The sequence below is a fragment of the Blennius ocellaris genome (assembly GCF_963422515.1).
Source record: "Blennius ocellaris genome assembly, chromosome: 3".
Lineage (NCBI taxonomy): Eukaryota > Metazoa > Chordata > Actinopteri > Blenniiformes > Blenniidae > Blennius > Blennius ocellaris.
Window position 1 is genome coordinate 32,726,512 of NC_137652.1, and position 18,117 is coordinate 32,744,628.

Consider the following 18,117-nt stretch of genomic DNA (forward strand, 5'->3'; position numbering starts at 1 on the left):
TGGTTGGGCAAACTCCCATGAACCCTCAAGCAGCTGGTGGAGGGTATAGAGCTGGTCCAGTGTTCCACGACCAGAATGAAAACCGCATTATTCCTCTTGGATTGACTAACGGCCGGACCCGCCACTCCAGTACACTGGAATAGACTTTCCTGGGGAGGCTGAGGAGTGTGATCCCTCTGTAGTTGGAACACACCTCACCACGTGGTCCCTCTCACCACAAGAGAGGGACCACGACCCCATTCTGCCTGTCCAGAGGTACCGTCCCCGCGTCACGCGATGTTGCAGGGATGAAGGGCCCCGGACTCCATGCTCCCGGAGTATGGAGTCGGTTTGCCAGAATTTCCTCGGGGCAGACCGAAAGTCCTCTTCCATGGCCTCTCCGAACTCCTCCCAAACCCGAGTTATTGCCTCCACCACAGCCATGAACTATGGGTCATGACCGAAAGAACGAGATCCCGGATACAAGCGGTTGACGTGAGCTTCCTGCGTAGGGTGGCTGAGCGCACCCTTAGAGATAGGATGAGGAGCTTGAGAGTTGGTTTATAGAATAAAGTTTGTATTTTACTAGACCATAGTCGTACTTTCAGTATTCAAGTTTAAACATGAAGTGTTTATCAGGTTTAAGCAGTTTCATTATGCTGGATTTGACTGCTATGGTCTTCTCATCAGTTGTGGCCGAAAAAATGCTTCAGACGATTAACTGAGTGTGTTTTTAGAATAAAGTTTGTATTTCACGAAACATACTAAACTCTCACTATTCAACTTTTAAATGATGTGTTTATCAGGTTCAAGCAGATTCAACCAGTTTTATTTAGTGGAGTAACTGCTATTTTCATTTCATCAGTAGTGGCCGAAATGATGCTCCTCACGGGATATAGAGTACTTTTGGAATAAAGTTTTTATTTCATTAGAACAAACTAGTACTTTCTCAATTCAAGTTTAAATGATGTGTTTATCAGGTTCAAGCAGTTTCAACCAGTTTTATTTAGTGGAGTAACTGCTATTTTCATTTCATCAGTAGTGGCCGAAATTATGCTCCTCACGGGATACAGAGTGATTTTGGAATAAAGTTTTTATTTCATTAGAACAAACTAGTACTTTCTCAATTCAAGTTTAAATGATGTGTTTATCAGGTTCAAGCAGTTTCAACCAGTTTTATTTAGTGGAGTAACTGCTATTTTCATTTCATCAGTAGTGGCCGAAATGATGCTCCACATGAGATATAGAGTGATTTTGGAAGAAAGTTTTTATTTCATTAGAACAAACTAGTACTTTCTCAATTCAAGGTTAAACATGATGGACTTAGCAGTTGCAAGTACTTTCAAACAATTATATTTAGTGGAGTAGCTGCTATTTTCATTTCATCAGGAGTGGCCGAAATGATGCTCCACACGAGATATAGAGTGATTTTGGAAGAAAGTTTTTATTTCATTAGAACAAACTAGTACTTTCTCAATTCAAGGTTAAACATGATGGACTTAGCAGTTGCAAGCACTTTCAAACAATTATATTTAGTGGAGTAGCTGCTATTTTCATTTCATCAGTAGTGGCCGAAATGATGCTCCACACGAGATATAGAGTGATTTTGGAAGAAAGTTTTTATTTCATTAGAACAAACTAGTACTTTCTCAATTCAAGGTTAAACATGATGGACTTAGCAGTTGCAAGCACTTTCAAACAATTATATTTAGTGGAGTAACTGCTATTTTCATTTAATCAGTAGTGGCCGAAATGATGCTCCACACGAGATACAGAGTGATTTTGGAAGAAAGTTTTTATTTCATTAGAACAAACTAGTACTTTCTCAATTCAAGTTTAAATGATGTGTTTATCAGGTTCAAGCAGTTTCAACCAGTTTTATTTAGTGGAGTAACTGCTATTTTCATTTCATCAGTAGTGGCCGAAATTATGCTCCTCACGGGATACAGAGTGATTTTGGAATAAAGTTTTTATTTCATTAGAACAAACTAGTACTTTCTCAATTCAAGGTTAAACATGATGGACTTAGCAGTTGCAAGCACTTTCAAACAATTATATTTAGTGGAGTAACTGCTATTTTCATTTCATCAGGAGTGGCCGAAATGATGCTCCTCACGGGATATAGAGTGATTTTGGAATAAAGTTTTTATTTCATTACAACAAACTAGTACTTTCTCAATTCAAGTTTAAACATGATGGACTTAGCAGTTGCAAGTACTTTCAACCAATTATATTTAGTGGAGTAACTGCTATTTTCATTTCATTAGGAGTGGCCGAAATGATGCTCCACTCGGGATATAGAGTAATTTTGGAAGAAAGTTTTTATTTCATTAGAACAAACTAGTACTTTCTCAATTCAAGTTTAAATGATGTGTTTATCAGGTTCAAGCAGTTTCAACCAGTTTTATTTAGTGAAGTAACTGCTATTTTCATTTCATCAGGAGTGGCCAAAATGATGCTCCACACGGGATATAGAGTGATTTTGGAATAAAGTTTTTATTTCCTTTGAGCAAACTGGTACTTTTCAATTCAAGTTTAAACATGAAGTGTTTATTAGGTTAAAGCAGTTTCAACCTCTTTTATTATGCTAGGTTTGACTGCTATGGTCTTTTCATCAGTTGTTGCCGAAAAGATGCTTCAGACGAGATACTGAGTATGTTTTTAGAATAAAGTTTTAATTTCATTAGGACAAACTCGTACTTTCACTATTCAAGTATCTACCCAGATATATGTACACTAACACAACTATTGCTCAACCAAGGTGCTAAAAACACTGTGTTATAGTTGCGAGGTTACAATTTGTATAGACTACAGAAGTGAAAGCCACCTGCCATCACCTGTGCATTAACAACATTTTCGCACTTTTCGAAACACAGCTTTTGCGTGACTCCTACCATGAGTCGTCAGAGACACTGCGTGCTCAGAGCAAAGATACCTCGGGAGCCACATGACCCAGTTGAAGACTGTTGTCGCCGGTCTTCTATGGCTGTCTACACAGGAGAGAAGAAACCTCAACAGCGAGTTGCTATGACACACATCCATCAGTGCTCTCAGCCGCACCACCACGTGGTCTCGCAGCTCTTTCACTCCTTTTCAGGAGAAGGAACATTGTTATTTTCCAGCACCTCACAGTGCTATCAGCTCCCTCACTCTCTCTACCGGAGAGAACCAGGATGTTCTAGCTCAGATGACTCTGACCATTCCGATATCCCAAGGGTACCTGGTCTTTGGACCAGCCAGCTTGAGTCCCTTGCAGAGGACATAGAGCAGTTCGAACCAAACAACCCGGAAATTCGTGTAGCGGACTACCTGGGGGAGGTTGAACGCTGCCTCTTCAACCTGCCTCATCCTTCGTCCCGAGAGAAGCTTACGCTTCTCTGGAAGATGACATCCAGGAGTGTCTATGTTTACATAGAGTCCCTCCCATCTGCCATCAGAGACCATTACTCAGCCCTCTGTCATGCACTTAGGGAAGCAGGATCATCTGCACAATGATCCTGCCTCTGCAAACTTTGGTGCATTTACAATCACTCAAAAGGGGGCGGAGACTCCCAGATAGTATTTATAGGTGCCTAAGGGCTGCCTACTTCCAAGGCCACAATGCACCAGGATTGGACAAAGACCAGACTTTTAAGTCCCTCTTCGTTAACAACCTCCACAACAGTGTGAGGATCGATGTCGCCCTTTTCTGCAGGACCAAAAACCCCACCATGAAAGACCTCCGCAAACATGCGCAGATGGTGTGGGAGCTGCACCACCGTTCAGGTGAAAACTATGATGGTGATGCAGGTGTCCTGAGGTCTCAGGTGAGGAGAGGTAAGTCTAAAAACCGAGGCTGAGGTCAGACTCAAAACAACTGGGATGCAGATGTCCCACAGTGGATTAAAACCTGCATCAGAGAGGTGAAGCAGCACCTGAACCCGCCTGGTAAGAAGGGACCTGGCTCCCCCTGACCGCATGACTTGGCCCCTCCCCTCCGCACACAAAGTTCATTTTGGCAGGAGGAGGAGATCCAGGAGGTGAAAGAGGCCCATTTGACATTCTTGGGTAATCTTGGCTATGCCAACCACAGATACACTTCAGTGGTGGTAGGGGTTGTTGACACTCTCTCACTGCTTGGTACTGGGTCAGAAATCCCCCTCATGTGTTCAGACACCTTCGCACGGGTTGCTAGAACCACGCTTGCGCATGCCACTTAAGGAAAGCCACTTCAGGTGGAAGAGTGTAGCATAAACATCCGAGGCTTCACTCAGGACTTGCACCACACCACACAGAACTAGGCCACCCAGCTTCCAACAGCCATCGTTCAGCCAACCCACGGGTCCAAAATCTGACACCTATCTGACACCTGGTCAGATTAAAGTGACCGCATTTCCACCTTTAGAGATGTTAACTGACAGTTCATTCCACAATCTTGAACTAATTCTCATCTCATTGACAATCTGCCTTCGTCCCTCACCAGCGACGACACGCATGACACAACTCTCCTCATTTCCACAACCAAAACCATCACCAGCACTCACCATGTTAACCTTGAACAGGTTCTTCATGGTACAAAACCGAGCACCGAAGGTGACATGGTTGTGCACGCTCCAATGACTCAACCAGAGAATACAGACATTTCAGGCAAACAGACCATGTCTGTACCAGAAGAACCTTATTCAGGCTTCGAGTCAAAGACCGAGCAACGCTCTGCTGAGGCTCGGGCTTTACCACAACAGAAACAAGGAGATGCATTTGTATGAGGAGGTCTCCCGCGATTATCACACGATCTTCGCAAGGGACTCGCACAAAAGGGGGGGGGAGTCACAGACTCACTCCCCCCCACCCAGTGCGCGTCCCCACTGACCTCGAGGCACTGCCATCTTCTGAAACCCAGTACATACCCTTTCTAGCTGACGGGGTCAAGCGGTCCTGGGCCTGAATTCACTGGTTTGAAACAGCCTGCGCTCGAATCTCACACCTTCCCTGTTATTCAAAATTGTTATATCTAAAGAGAAACATTATTCAATTTAAATAACACTTTTTTTGGCATTAACTATTTCCAGTTTAGCTGGTGGTGGCCCAATGTCATTATTATTTGATAAATAACCAATTTATTCTAATGAATAATTTTTCATAAATAAATTATTTTTGATAAAATGTTGCTCCGTGCTCTTGTTTATCTTCCAACATGTGAGATGTTGTTGATGAATACACAGCACAGTTCCACAGTAACCAATGTGTTTTACACAGCCACAAAAGAAACAGAACACGTCATCAGTCTGCCACGGGACATACACAGAGAGTCAGTTTAGTATTACCATTAGCATGCATTTAATTGGACTGTGGAAGAAAACCAGAGAACCCTGAGGAAACACATGCACACACAAGTTAATTCCACAAACACCTCCAGGTTGATTTAAACCCACGATTTTCTGTATGTAGCCATTGAGACAATTTGACCATTGTAATTGATAGAGCTGATAAAACATTTATTTGGTATATAGTTGTAATCTCAATATGAAAGGTTGTAGAAATTAATCATGCCCAAAAACTCCTGCAGGGCCTTAACCGAGGCTGGACGAGGAAAATCTGTCACCGCTTGCACCTTTGAAGGCAACGGAATGGCACCCTGAGTTGAAATACGATGACCCAAAAAGTCAATCACAGGCAGACCAAACTGGCACTTAGCAGGGTTGACAATAAGGCCATGTTCCTCAAGGCCAGACCTGGGCATTTTAAGGCCCGCGGGACCCGATTCTGACCGGCCCGCGAAAGATTGCTTAGAATTAAGAAAACAAAAGCTTCTTTCGAATTTTAATGCGTGGACTAAAACCATCGGCTGTATAAACTAAAACGGAAATGCTTTTACTTTGAAGCCTGTTTATTTATGAACAGTGTACGTAACCTACGTACGTCGTATACGTAACCCGTAAAACAAGTCAATCAGTGCATGTGATTAGCGGTCATTGTCGCCCCTCAATGATGTACGGGCACGTCAAGAAAAGAAAGGTGGATGCTGAAGGCCGAAATTTCAAGAAGATTTGGAGCACTAAATATTTGTTTACTGAAGTCGGTGGTAAACCCGTCTGTTTAGTTTGTGGTGAGCACGTCGCCGTGTTTAAGGAGTATAATGTGAGTCGGCATTATGAGACAAAACACGCGGAGAAATACAGACACTTGGCGGAGGCTGAGAGAGCGCGAATATCAGAAGACTTGCTAGCAAAGCTAGCAAAACAACAAGGCTGTTTTAGTAAGTTACACACAGCCCGGGATGCAGCGACCAAGACCAGCTTCGTCATATCCCACAAAATAGCTAAAAACAGCAAGCCGTTCTCGGATGACAAGTTTGTGAAAGAGTGCTTGGTGGACTCTGCCGCGCTAATATGCCCTGAGAATAAAGAAGCATTTGAAAAAGTCCCGCTGTCCAGGCGAACCGTCACCAGAAGGGTGGAAGGAATCGCGGAGAATCTCGAATGTCAGCTCAAAAGTGGAGTTGAAATTTTTTTACTTTTTCTCTTTGGCTTTGGATGAGAGCTGTGATGTCCGTGACACTGCCCAGTTACTGGTGTTTCTCCGGGGAATAAGGCAGGACTTCAAGATTACGGAGGAGCTGGCAGCATTGAGGTCAATAAAAGGAACGACAACGGGAAGCGATCTGTTCAAGGAGGTCGATGCATGCATGGTCAAGCTTGGACTGAAATGGGACAAACTGGTAGGCGTCACTTCTGATGGTTGTCCGAATATGACAGGAAAACATGTCGGACTTTTGAAACAGATCCAAGATAAAGTGACTGAACTCGGCACAGAGCATCATTTAGTGTTGATACATTGTATTATACATCAGCATGTACTGTGCAGGTCTGTGCTAAAACTTAACCATGTTATTGATGTTGTAACAAAAATGGTTAACTTTATCAGGGCACGACCATTAAATCACAGGCAGTTTGTTGCACTTTTAGAAGAGCATGAGAATGAACATGGTGACATCATGTACCACACAGCTGTCAGATGGCTCAGTCTGGGCAAAGTGCTCAAAAGATTTTGGGACCTGAAAACAGTGATTCAAGAGTTTTGTGAGATGAAAGGCAAAAACATCCCGAGCTTTCAGATATGAACTGGATGGCAGATTTTTATTTGCTGTTGATGTGACGGCACTGATGAATGAACTGAACACTAAACTGCAAGGCAAGGGCCTTTTCGTTCATGACATGCATAACCTGGTGAAGGCTTTTATGAGAAAGTTGCTGTTTCTTTCAAGTCAACTACAGAACAACACTCTCACTCACATGCAAACCCTTAAAGAAGTCAGACCATCAGCTAGTCATCTCTGCAGGTACTCATCCATGTTAGGACATTTGCATGGTGAGTTTTTAAGGCGATTTGATGATTGTAAAAACATTGAGGATGAAATGCACCTGGTTTCCTCTCCCTTTGCCTGCAGAGTAGATGATGCACCCAGTGATGTTCAGCTGGAGCTCATTGACCTGCAGTCTGACACAGTACTGGCAGAGCACTTTAAGTCAGCATCACTGCTGGAGTTCTACTCATCTCTTAAGGAGGAGAACTTTCCAAACATGAGGAGACATGCTCAGAAGATGTTGGTTCTGTTTGGATCTACCTACATATGTGAACAAACATTCTCAGTAATGAAGTTTACCAAATCCAGGTTCAGATCCTCTCTTACTGATGATCATCTGTCAGCTGTGCTTCGCATCTCCACCTCAGACATTCAACCTGACTTTAATGCACTCGTTAAAGGGCAGCAAAGGCTAGATTTCTCTCACTGAACAAGAAAATACACAAAAGTGTGTTCACTATTACTTTTTGTCTGCACAGCTTGGCAGTTTGACAATCATAATGTGACATATCTTGTTAATGATATTTGTTAATGTAATTAAAAAAAGAGTTACAAATGTTTCATGTTTACAATTGTTTTGAATAACTGCACTGAATAAAAACATTTTTTGTTAAAATAACCCTCACTTTCTCTTTACCTAATAATAACACAGACACTTACCAGCATGTGTAAACAATGCCATTTGCTGCTTTCAATGTAGAAATAAAATTCATATGCAGAATAGAGTTTAAACTTTTGGCCCGGCCCTCCACAATATTTTCTGCTTCTCATTTGGCCCCTTCGGAAAAATAATTGCCCACCCCTGCTGAAGGCGCTGAAAAACTTGCTTTAGGTGTGAAAAATGCTCCTCAACTGAAGAACTAGCCACCAAGATGTCGTCCAGGTAAACAGAAACGAAAGCGAGGTCGCGCAGCACCGAGTCCATCAACCTCTGAAAAGCCGTGCCTCTACTCTTGCCTGGCCATAATAAAACATAAAAAAATGACAAGAAAGCCACAATATAAATAAAGCTTTCAATTTCTATTCAAGAAAATGTGCCCATCTTTTCTAAAACTCTCTCTCTCTCTCTCTCTCTCTCTCTCTCTCTCTCTCTCTCTCTCTCTCTCTCTCTCCCCGCTTACTCATTAGTTTTAATGTTGTTTTTTTTCCGGACTAAATGTGAATGTTTGATGAGAGGCTGTATCTGGCAGCATGAGTCACTCATTGAGTAAAAAGAAAAAAGTGATGGCACGTGTCGCCCTCTAAACGTATTGAGAACAGGTAGGAAGCATGTTACAAGCTAATAAAACTAGTAAACAGAGTCCATGTGTGTATCAGTGAAAGTGAGCGGGTTTTATGTTTCTATGTTTCTTCAGGTGAGATGTCCAGTTCCTGGACGTTCACAGCACTTTCACGGCTGGGAGACATAGTTTGCATTGTACAGAGAGGTTAAGAGATTTCTCCGACTTTAAAACATAGTGATGAAAGCAACTCTCTGCATAATCCATGGCAAAGCATGGATTGTCAGCCTGAAAGCGTCTGGAAGTGTCGCAATGCCAATGCATGGCGCATGTGACAGCTGCATTTCTAGTTTATTCCATCTGATTTCTACTGTAATCCTGCTCAGTAATCCCAGTTTTTATCGAATATACCTGTAATGAGATTACAAATTTTTTTATGTACTGTAACAGATTACAGTTATATGTTATATAACATATATGTTATATGTTTTTTGTATCCTAGTTATGAAACACTGTTACATGTATTCCATTACTACCCAACCCTGGTTGCACCTAAACATGTGATACACACTCAGACCTTACTGAGACTTAATAAACTAAAGTTTTCTAGCTGTGCAATGACTTGAAGTAAAGCTCTGGTAAACAAGCTGCATGTAATGATGTTCATGTAGGTACAAACAGCCAGAAGAGTCTTTAGAGCCAGAAGTGGACAGACGAAATCACCTTGTACTGCAGGTGACAGGAGGAGCAGCAAGGTGGGCGAGATACAGGTTCTGGGAGATTCCCACAACACACTGTAGACAAAAGAAAAGTGTTAAATGCACAGGTTCCACAAGTTGAGAGACTCTTAAGATCAACACCAGGAGACACCAGATCACTTTGATTGATTGTGAGGACAACACACACGGAGTGAGGTGGTATTGAAAGGCTAATTGCAGGAGGAAAGGTTTGTTTTGTAGAATGGGTCTCTTGTATTAAATTCAATGTAATTTGGATCAAATGTCTTTGTTATTTTAAAAGCATGTTTTGTTGTGAGATGTAATTTAATTTAATCACAATAACCAGCCAAAGTATTTTCTATGTTTACTACGTTTAAAACTAAATGATCAACCATCTCAACAGTCATTGGTGGACATTTAATGTATGTTTCATCACCTGAAGAGTCCAACTTTGCTTTACATCTTTAACTTATATACAAGTGAAATCACAGCTCTAAGTTCTTGTTACTGAATAGTCCCTAAACGGCTCACCTACATGGCTGTGAGGCCCTGTCCGGAGGGATGGATGAGCCCGATGAAACGTGGGATCAGCCGTTGGTGGAGATTTCCACTCAACCCTTTGAAGCGCTGCTCCCACGTTCCTCCACTTGGACCATGGTTTAATCGAGGAAAATCATGTCACACTGAAAAAACAATTCTGTCATTTCATTTTTGAGTGTACTTTTTTAAGATAGAGCTTCTCAGGCTGGTTTAATCAAGTAAAATCATGTTACTGTCTTAAAGGTGTACAGGAGGATTTTCTTTTTCCGGGTGGATCATCAAGACTATTGGTACTCCCAAATGTCAATCATTCTGGTGATATATTACGCAAGGCCGTCGTACGTGCTCGTCCCCAGGTAGCGTGGATTTATTAGTTTTCACTTTCTGCGCATGCGCGCTTTCAGGTGTATATGGTGAGCTACGCCTTCAGCGAGCTCGCAGTTCTCACCGGGTACTTTGAAAATGGCAGAGGGTCGCAAAAGAGAAAAAGTGTCTTCGAAGTGTATGAGAAGAAGAGAAAGGCTTCGGAAGAGAGAAACAAGACCAGAGTGTTTTTGGGAGATTCTTTCACACGATGGCGTGCGCTGAAAGCCCAGGTTGGGCTTCCCACTGATGCTTCAGTCGCGAAGTTTCTACTCGACAGGTAAAGTTTGGCATTCTATTTGGAGAAATCCATTTCAAATCCCTTCCAGTAAAAGTTATCTACGTCTATATTGTAAATTTCCAGGGTTGATTAGTGGAAAAAGTTCAAATCTTCTTGTAAAGTGAGCTTGTGTAAGCGATGCCGACTTGTGACTTGTAAACAGGGCGTGCACGAGGAGAACTGGGCTCGTTCATGTCTCTCGCACACGTTTTAGTAGGCGTTCCGTCTCGGGAGCAGGTAGAGCTTTGCGCATGTGCATTTTTCAAAAGGTGGAGAGGGCGGTTCTTTCCTAAAATTCGGGAAAATCCTACTGTACACCTTTAAGATAGAGCTGCTCAGGCTGGTTTAATTGAGAAAAAAATCATGTTATTTTCTTAAGATAGAGCTGCTCAGGCTGGTTTAATCTAGACAAATCGTGTTACTGTGTTTATATAGAGCTGATCTTGCTGGTTTAATCTAGAAAATCACGTGCTGCTCAGGCTGGTTTAATCTCGAAAAATCGTGTTACTGCCTTTAGATAGAGCTGATCAGGCTGGTTTGATCCAGAAAAGTCATATTACTGTCTTTAGATAGAACTGCTCAGGCTAGTTTAATCTAGAAAAATTGTGTTACTGCCTTGAGATAGAGCTGGTCTTGCTGGTTTAATCTAGAAAATCACGTGCTGCTCAGGCTGGTTTAATCTTGAAAAATTGTGTTACTGCCTTTAGATAGAGCTGATCAGGCTGGTTTGATCTAGAAAATCACATTACTGTCTTTAGATAGAGCTGATCAGGCTGGTTTGATTTAGAAAATCACGTTACTGTCTCTAGATGGTGCTGCTCAGGCTGGTTTGATTTAGAAAATCACGTTACTGTCTCTAGATGGAGCTGCTCAGGCTGGTTTAATAAAAAAAAAAAAAAAAAAAAAAAATATCAATCCCGTTACTGTCTTTAGATATAGCATCTCAGACTGGTTTAATCTAGAGAAATCGTCTTACTGACTTTAGGTAGAGATGCTTAGTGTTGGAATTCGTTCCTGTGTTCCCCTGAATTCCTGCTTGTTCGTTTGATCCGGGAGAGGCAGGAACAGAGTTAATTTCTTCTATAGTGAATTTAATAATCACACAAACAAGAGATTACAAAAATACATATATCAGATTACATAATACGAGCAGGAGCAGGAGTCTGGTTCGCATTGCCGGCAGTAAGTCGGACCTGTTCCCTGTGCACGTTGGCCTCCGGCAGGGGTGTCCTTTATCACCGGTTCTGTTCATCATATATATGGACAGAATTTCTAGGCACAGCCGGGGGCCGGAGGGGGTCCGGCTTGGGGACCACAGAATCTCATCTCTGCTATTTGCGGATGATGTGGTTCTGTTGGCCCCATCAAGCCTGGATCTCCAGCGTGCACTGACACGGTTCGCAGCCGAGTGTGAAGCAGCTGGGATGAGGATCAGCACCTCTAAATCCGAGGCCATGGTTCTCGACCGGAAAAAGGTGGCTTGCCCCCTCCAGGTCGGTGGAGTGCCCTTGTCCCAAGTGGAGGAGTTTAAGTATCTTGGGGTCTTGTTCACGAGTGGGGGAAAGATGGAGCGTGAGATCGACAGGCGGATCGGTGCAGCGTCTGCAGTTATGCGGACGTTGTATCGGTCCGTCGTGGTGAAGAAGGAGCTGAGCCAAAAAGCGAAGCTCTCGATTTACCGGTCGATCTTCGTTCCTACCCTCACCTATGGTCATGAACTATGGGTCATGACCGAAAGAACGAGATCCCGGATACAAGCGGCTGAAATGAGCTTCCTCCGTAGGGTGGCTGGGCGTACCCTTAGAGATAGGGTGAGGAGCTCAGTCACCAGGGAGGAGCTCGGAGTAGAGCCGCTGCTCCTCCACATCGTGAGGAGCCAGCTGAGGTGGCTCGGGCATCTATTTCGGATGTCCCCCGGACGCCTCCCGAGAGAGGTGTTCCGGGCATGTCCCTCCGGTAGGAGGCCTCGGGGCAGACCCAGGACACGCTGGAGAGACTATGTCTCTCGGCTGGCCTGGGAACGCCTTGGGGTGCCACCGGAGGAGCTGGAGGAAGTGTCTGGGGCGAGGGAAGTCTGGGCAACTCTGCTTGGATTGCTGCCTTCGCGACTCGGCCCCGGATAAGCGGCAGAAAATGGATGGATGGATGGATGGATGGACATGTCACGTCACATGAACAGAGAGGAGCGCTATTTCACCTCCTCCCTTGCTGTCGTCTACTTCTCTGTGTTCTTCTTACTTCGGTGTACAGGGATTATACTGCCCTTTGACGTGTGGAGCTGTCTCCTGGATTAGCCGATCAAGGGGCAACTTGCTTCAGATGGATGGAGGTTTTCATAAGAGTGCGATGTGGTTTTCCCGCCAGAGTACACTGCGACAGATGGCACCGCATTGTTCCTCTTGTATCCAGGGTTCGACTAACGGCCGGACCCTCCTCTCCAGTACCCTGGAATAGACTTTCCTGGGGAGCCTTTGTCACTCAGCCGAACAGCGTGAGACGTCCTCTCGACGACCTTAAATCGACCCGTTCACCTGGGCTCGGACCACTTCCTCTTTATCACCCTGAGAAGAACCCAGGGGCTGGTGTTGAGGATCTCAGCCGAGTCCCCCCTGGCTGCCGGTCCCGGCAACCTGTGCAGAGAAACGAGATTCCAGACATCTCAAAACTGCGTTGTCACATCTCTCACCTGAACATAGATTTTTCTCTTGTATAGATTTGGCTAATGCTTTTTTCTGTCCGGCACTGGCGGATCAGGTGAAACCACTGCAAACAGGTCCGACTTATTGCCGCCAATGCAAACGAAACTCCTGTTCCGGGAATACAAAGACCGAACAGCCCTCAACAAAGGGCCCCAGACTCCATGCTCCCGGAGCACCCCCCCACAGGATGTCTCAGGGGACGCGGTCGAACGCCTTCTCCAGATCCAGAAAACACATGTGGACTGGTTGGGCAAACTCCCATGAACCCTCAAGCAGCTGGTGGAGGGTATCGAGCTGGTCCAGTGTTCCACGACCAGAATGAAAACCGCATTATTCCTCTTGGATCCAAGGTTTGACTAACGGCCGGACCCTCCACTCCAGTACACTGGAATAGACTTTCCTGGGGAGGCTGAGGAGTGTGATCCCTCTGTAGTTGGAACACACTACAGAGTGTCCCACGTGGTCCCTCTCACCACAAGAGAGGGACCACGACCCCATTCTGCCTGTACAGAGGTACCGTCTCCGCGTCACGCGATGTTGCAGGGATGAAGGGCCCCGGACTCCATGCTCCCGGAGTATGGAGTCGGTTTACCAGAATTTCCTCGGGGCAGACCGAAAGTCCTCTTCCATGGCCCCTCCGAACTCCTCCCAGACCCGAGTTATTGCCTCCACCACAGCCATGAACTATGGGTCATGACCGAAAGAACGAGATCCCGGATACAAGCGGTTGAAGTGAGCTTCCTGCGTAGGGTGGCTGAGCGCACCCTTAGAGATAGGATGAGGAGCTTGAGAGTTGGTTTTTAGAATAAAGTTTGTATTTTACTAGACCATAGTCGTACTTTCACTTTTCAAGTTTAAACATGAAGTGTTTATCAGGTTTAAGCAGTTTCATTATGCTGGATTTGACTGCTATGGTCTTCTCATCAGTTGTGGCCGAAAAAATGCTTCAGACGATTAACTGAGTGTGTTTTTAGAATAAAGTTTGTATTTCACGAAACATACTAAACTCTCACTATTCAACTTTTAAATGATATGTTTATCAGGTTCAAGCAGTTTCAAACCAGTTTTATTTAGTGGAGTAACTGCTATTTTCATTTCATTAGGAGTGGCCGAAATGATGCTCCACACGGGATATAGAGTACTTTTGGAATAAAGTTTTTATTTCATTAGAACAAACTAGTACTTTCGCAATTCAAGGTTAAACATGATGGACTTAGCAGTTGCAATCACTTTCAAACAATTATATTTAGTGGAGTAGCTGCTATTTTCATTTCATTAGGAGTGGCCGAAATGATGCTCCACACGGGATATAGAGTAATTTTGGAAGAAAGTTTTTATTTCATTACAACAAACTAGTACTTTCTCAATTCAAGTTTAAACATGATGGACTTAGCAGTTGCAAGTACTTTCAACCAATTATATTTAGTGGAGTAACTGCTATTTTCATTTCATTAGGAGTGGCCGAAATGATGCTCCACACGGGATATAGAGTAATTTTGGAAGAAAGTTTTTATTTCATTAGAACAAACTAGTACTTTCTCAATTCAAGTTTAAATGATGTGTTTATCAGGTTCAAGCAGTTTCAACCAGTTTTATTTAGTGGAGTAACTGCTATTTTCATTTCATCAGTAGTGGCCGAAATGATGCTCCACACGAGATATAGAGTGATTTTGGAAGAAAGTTTTTATTTCATTAGAACAAACTAGTACTTTCTCAATTCAAGGTTAAACATGATGGACTTAGCAGTTGCAAGCAGTTTCAACCAGTTTTATTTAGTGGAGTAGCTGCTATTTTCATTTCATTAGGAGTGGCCGAAATGATGCTCCACACGGGATATAGAGTACTTTTGGAATAAAGTTTTTATTTCATTAGAACAAACTAGTACTTTCTCAATTCAAGTTTAAACATGATGGACTTAGCAGTTGCAAGTACTTTCAACCAATTATATTTAGTGGAGTAACTGGATATTTTCATTTCATTAGGAGTTACCGAAATGATGCTCCGCACGGGATATAGAGTAATTTTGGAAGAAAGTTTTTATTTCATTACAACAAACTAGTACTTTCTCAATTCAAGGTTAAACATAATGGACTTAGCAGTTGTAGGCACTTTCAAACAATTATATTTAGTGGAGTAGCTGCTATTTTCATTTCATTAGGAGTGGCCGAAATGATGCTCCACACGGGATATAGAGTAATTTTGGAAGAAAGTTTTTATTTCATTAGAACAAACTAGTACTTTCTCAATTCAAGTTTAAATGATGTGTTTATCAGGTTCAAGCAGTTTCAACCAGTTTTATTTAGTGGAGTAACTGCTATTTTCATTTCATTAGGAGTGGCCGAAATGATGCTCCACACGGGATATAGAGTAATTTTGGAAGAAAGTTTTTATTTCATTAGAACAAACTAGTACTTTCTCAATTCAAGTTTAAATGATGTGTTTATCAGGTTCAAGCAGTTTCAACCAGTTTTATTTAGTGGAGTAACTGCTATTTTCATTTCATTAGGAGTGGCCGAAATGATGCTCCTCACGGGATATAGAGTGATTTTGGAAGAAAGTTTTTATTTCATTAGAACAAACTAGTACTTTCTCAATTCAAGTTTAAATGATGTGTTTATCAGGTTCAAGCAGTTTCAACCAGTTTTATTTAGTGGAGTAACTGCTATTTTCATTTCATTAGGAGTGGCCGAAATGATGCTCCACACGGGATATAGAGTAATTTTGGAAGAAAGTTTTTATTTCATTAGAACAAACTAGTACTTTCTCAATTCAAGTTTAAATGATGTGTTTATCAGGTTCAAGCAGTTTCAACCAGTTTTATTTAGTGGAGTAACTGCTATTTTCATTTCATCAGTAGTGGCCGAAATGATGCTCCACACGAGATATAGAGTGATTTTGGAAGAAAGTTTTTATTTCATTAGAACAAACTAGTACTTTCTCAATTCAAGTTTAAATGATGTGTTTATCAGGTTCAAGCAGTTTCAACCAGTTTTATTTAGTGGAGTAACTGCTATTTTCATTTCATCAGTAGTGGCCGAAATGATGCTCCACACGAGATATAGAGTGATTTTGGAAGAAAGTTTTTATTTCATTAGAACAAACTAGTACTTTCTCAATTCAAGGTTAAACATGATGGACTTAGCAGTTGCAAGCAGTTTCAACCAGTTTTATTTAGTGGAGTAGCTGCTATTTTCATTTCATTAGGAGTGGCCGAAATGATGCTCCACACGGGATATAGAGTACTTTTGGAATAAAGTTTTTATTTCATTAGAACAAACTAGTACTTTCTCAATTCAAGGTTAAACATGATGGACTTAGCAGTTGCAAGCACTTTCAAACAATTATATTTAGTGGAGTAGCTGCTATTTTCATTTCATTAGAAGTGGCCGAAATGATGCTCCACACGGGATATAGAGTACTTTTGGAATAAAGTTTTTATTTCATTAGAACAAACTAGTACTTTCTCAATTCAAGGTTAAACATGATGGACTGAGCAGTTGCAAGCACTTTCAAACAATTATATTTAGTGGAGTAGCTGCTATTTTCATTTCATTAGAAGTGGCGGAAATGATGCTCCACAAGGGATATAGAGTAATTTTGGAATAAAGTTTTTATTTCATTACAACAAACTAGTACTTTCTCAATTCAAGTTTAAACATGATGGACTTAGCAGTTGCAAGTACTTTCAACCAATTATATTTAGTGGAGTAACTGCTATTTTCATTTCATTAGGAGTGGCCGAAATGATGCTCCACACGGGATATAGAGTAATTTTGGAAGAAAGTTTTTATTTCATTAGAACAAACTAGTACTTTCTCAATTCAAGTTTAAATGATGTGTTTATCAGGTTCAAGCAGTTTCAACCAGTTTTATTTAGTGGAGTAACTGCTATTTTCATTTCATTAGGAGTGGCCGAAATGATGCTCCACACGGGATATAGAGTAATTTTGGAAGAAAGTTTTTATTTCATTAGAACAAACTAGTACTTTCTCAATTCAAGTTTAAATGATGTGTTTATCAGGTTCAAGCAGTTTCAACCAGTTTTATTTAGTGGAGTAACTGCTATTTTCATTTCATCAGTAGTGGCCGAAATGATGCTCCACACGAGATATAGAGTGATTTTGGAAGAAAGTTTTTATTTCATTAGAACAAACTAGTACTTTCTCAATTCAAGTTTAAATGATGTGTTTATCAGGTTCAAGCAGTTTCAACCAGTTTTATTTAGTGGAGTAACTGCTATTTTCATTTCATTAGGAGTGGCCGAAATGATGCTCCTCACGGGATATAGAGTGATTTATGAAGAAAGTTTTTATTTCATTAGAACAAACTAGTACTTTCTCAATTCAAGTTTAAATGATGTGTTTATCAGGTTCAAGCAGTTTCAACCAGTTTTATTTAGTGAAGTAACTGCTATTTTCATTTCATCAGGAGTGGCCGAAATGATGCTCCACACGGGATATAGAGTGATTTTGGAATAAAGTTTTTATTTCCTTTGAGCAAACTGGTACTTTTCAATTCAAGTTTAAACATGAAGTGTTTATTAGGTTAAAGCAGTTTCAACCTCTTTTATTATGCTAGGTTTGACTGTTATGGTCTTTTCATCAGTTGTTGCCGAAAAGATGCTTCAAACGAGATACTGAGTATGTTTTTAGAATAAAGTTTTAATTTCATTAGGACAAACTCGTACTTTCACTATTCAAGTATCTACCCAGATATATGTACACTAACACAAGTATTGCTCAACCAAGGTGCTAAAAACACTGTGTTATAGTTGCGAGGTTACAATTTGTATAGACTACAGAAGTGAAAGCCACCTGCCATCACCTGTGCATTAACAACATTTTCGCACTTTTCGAAACACAGCTTTTGCGTGACTCCTACCATGAGTCGTCAGAGACACTGCGTGCTCAGAGCAAAGATACCTCGGGAGCCACATGACCCAGTTGAAGACTGTTGTCGCCGGTCTTCTATGGCT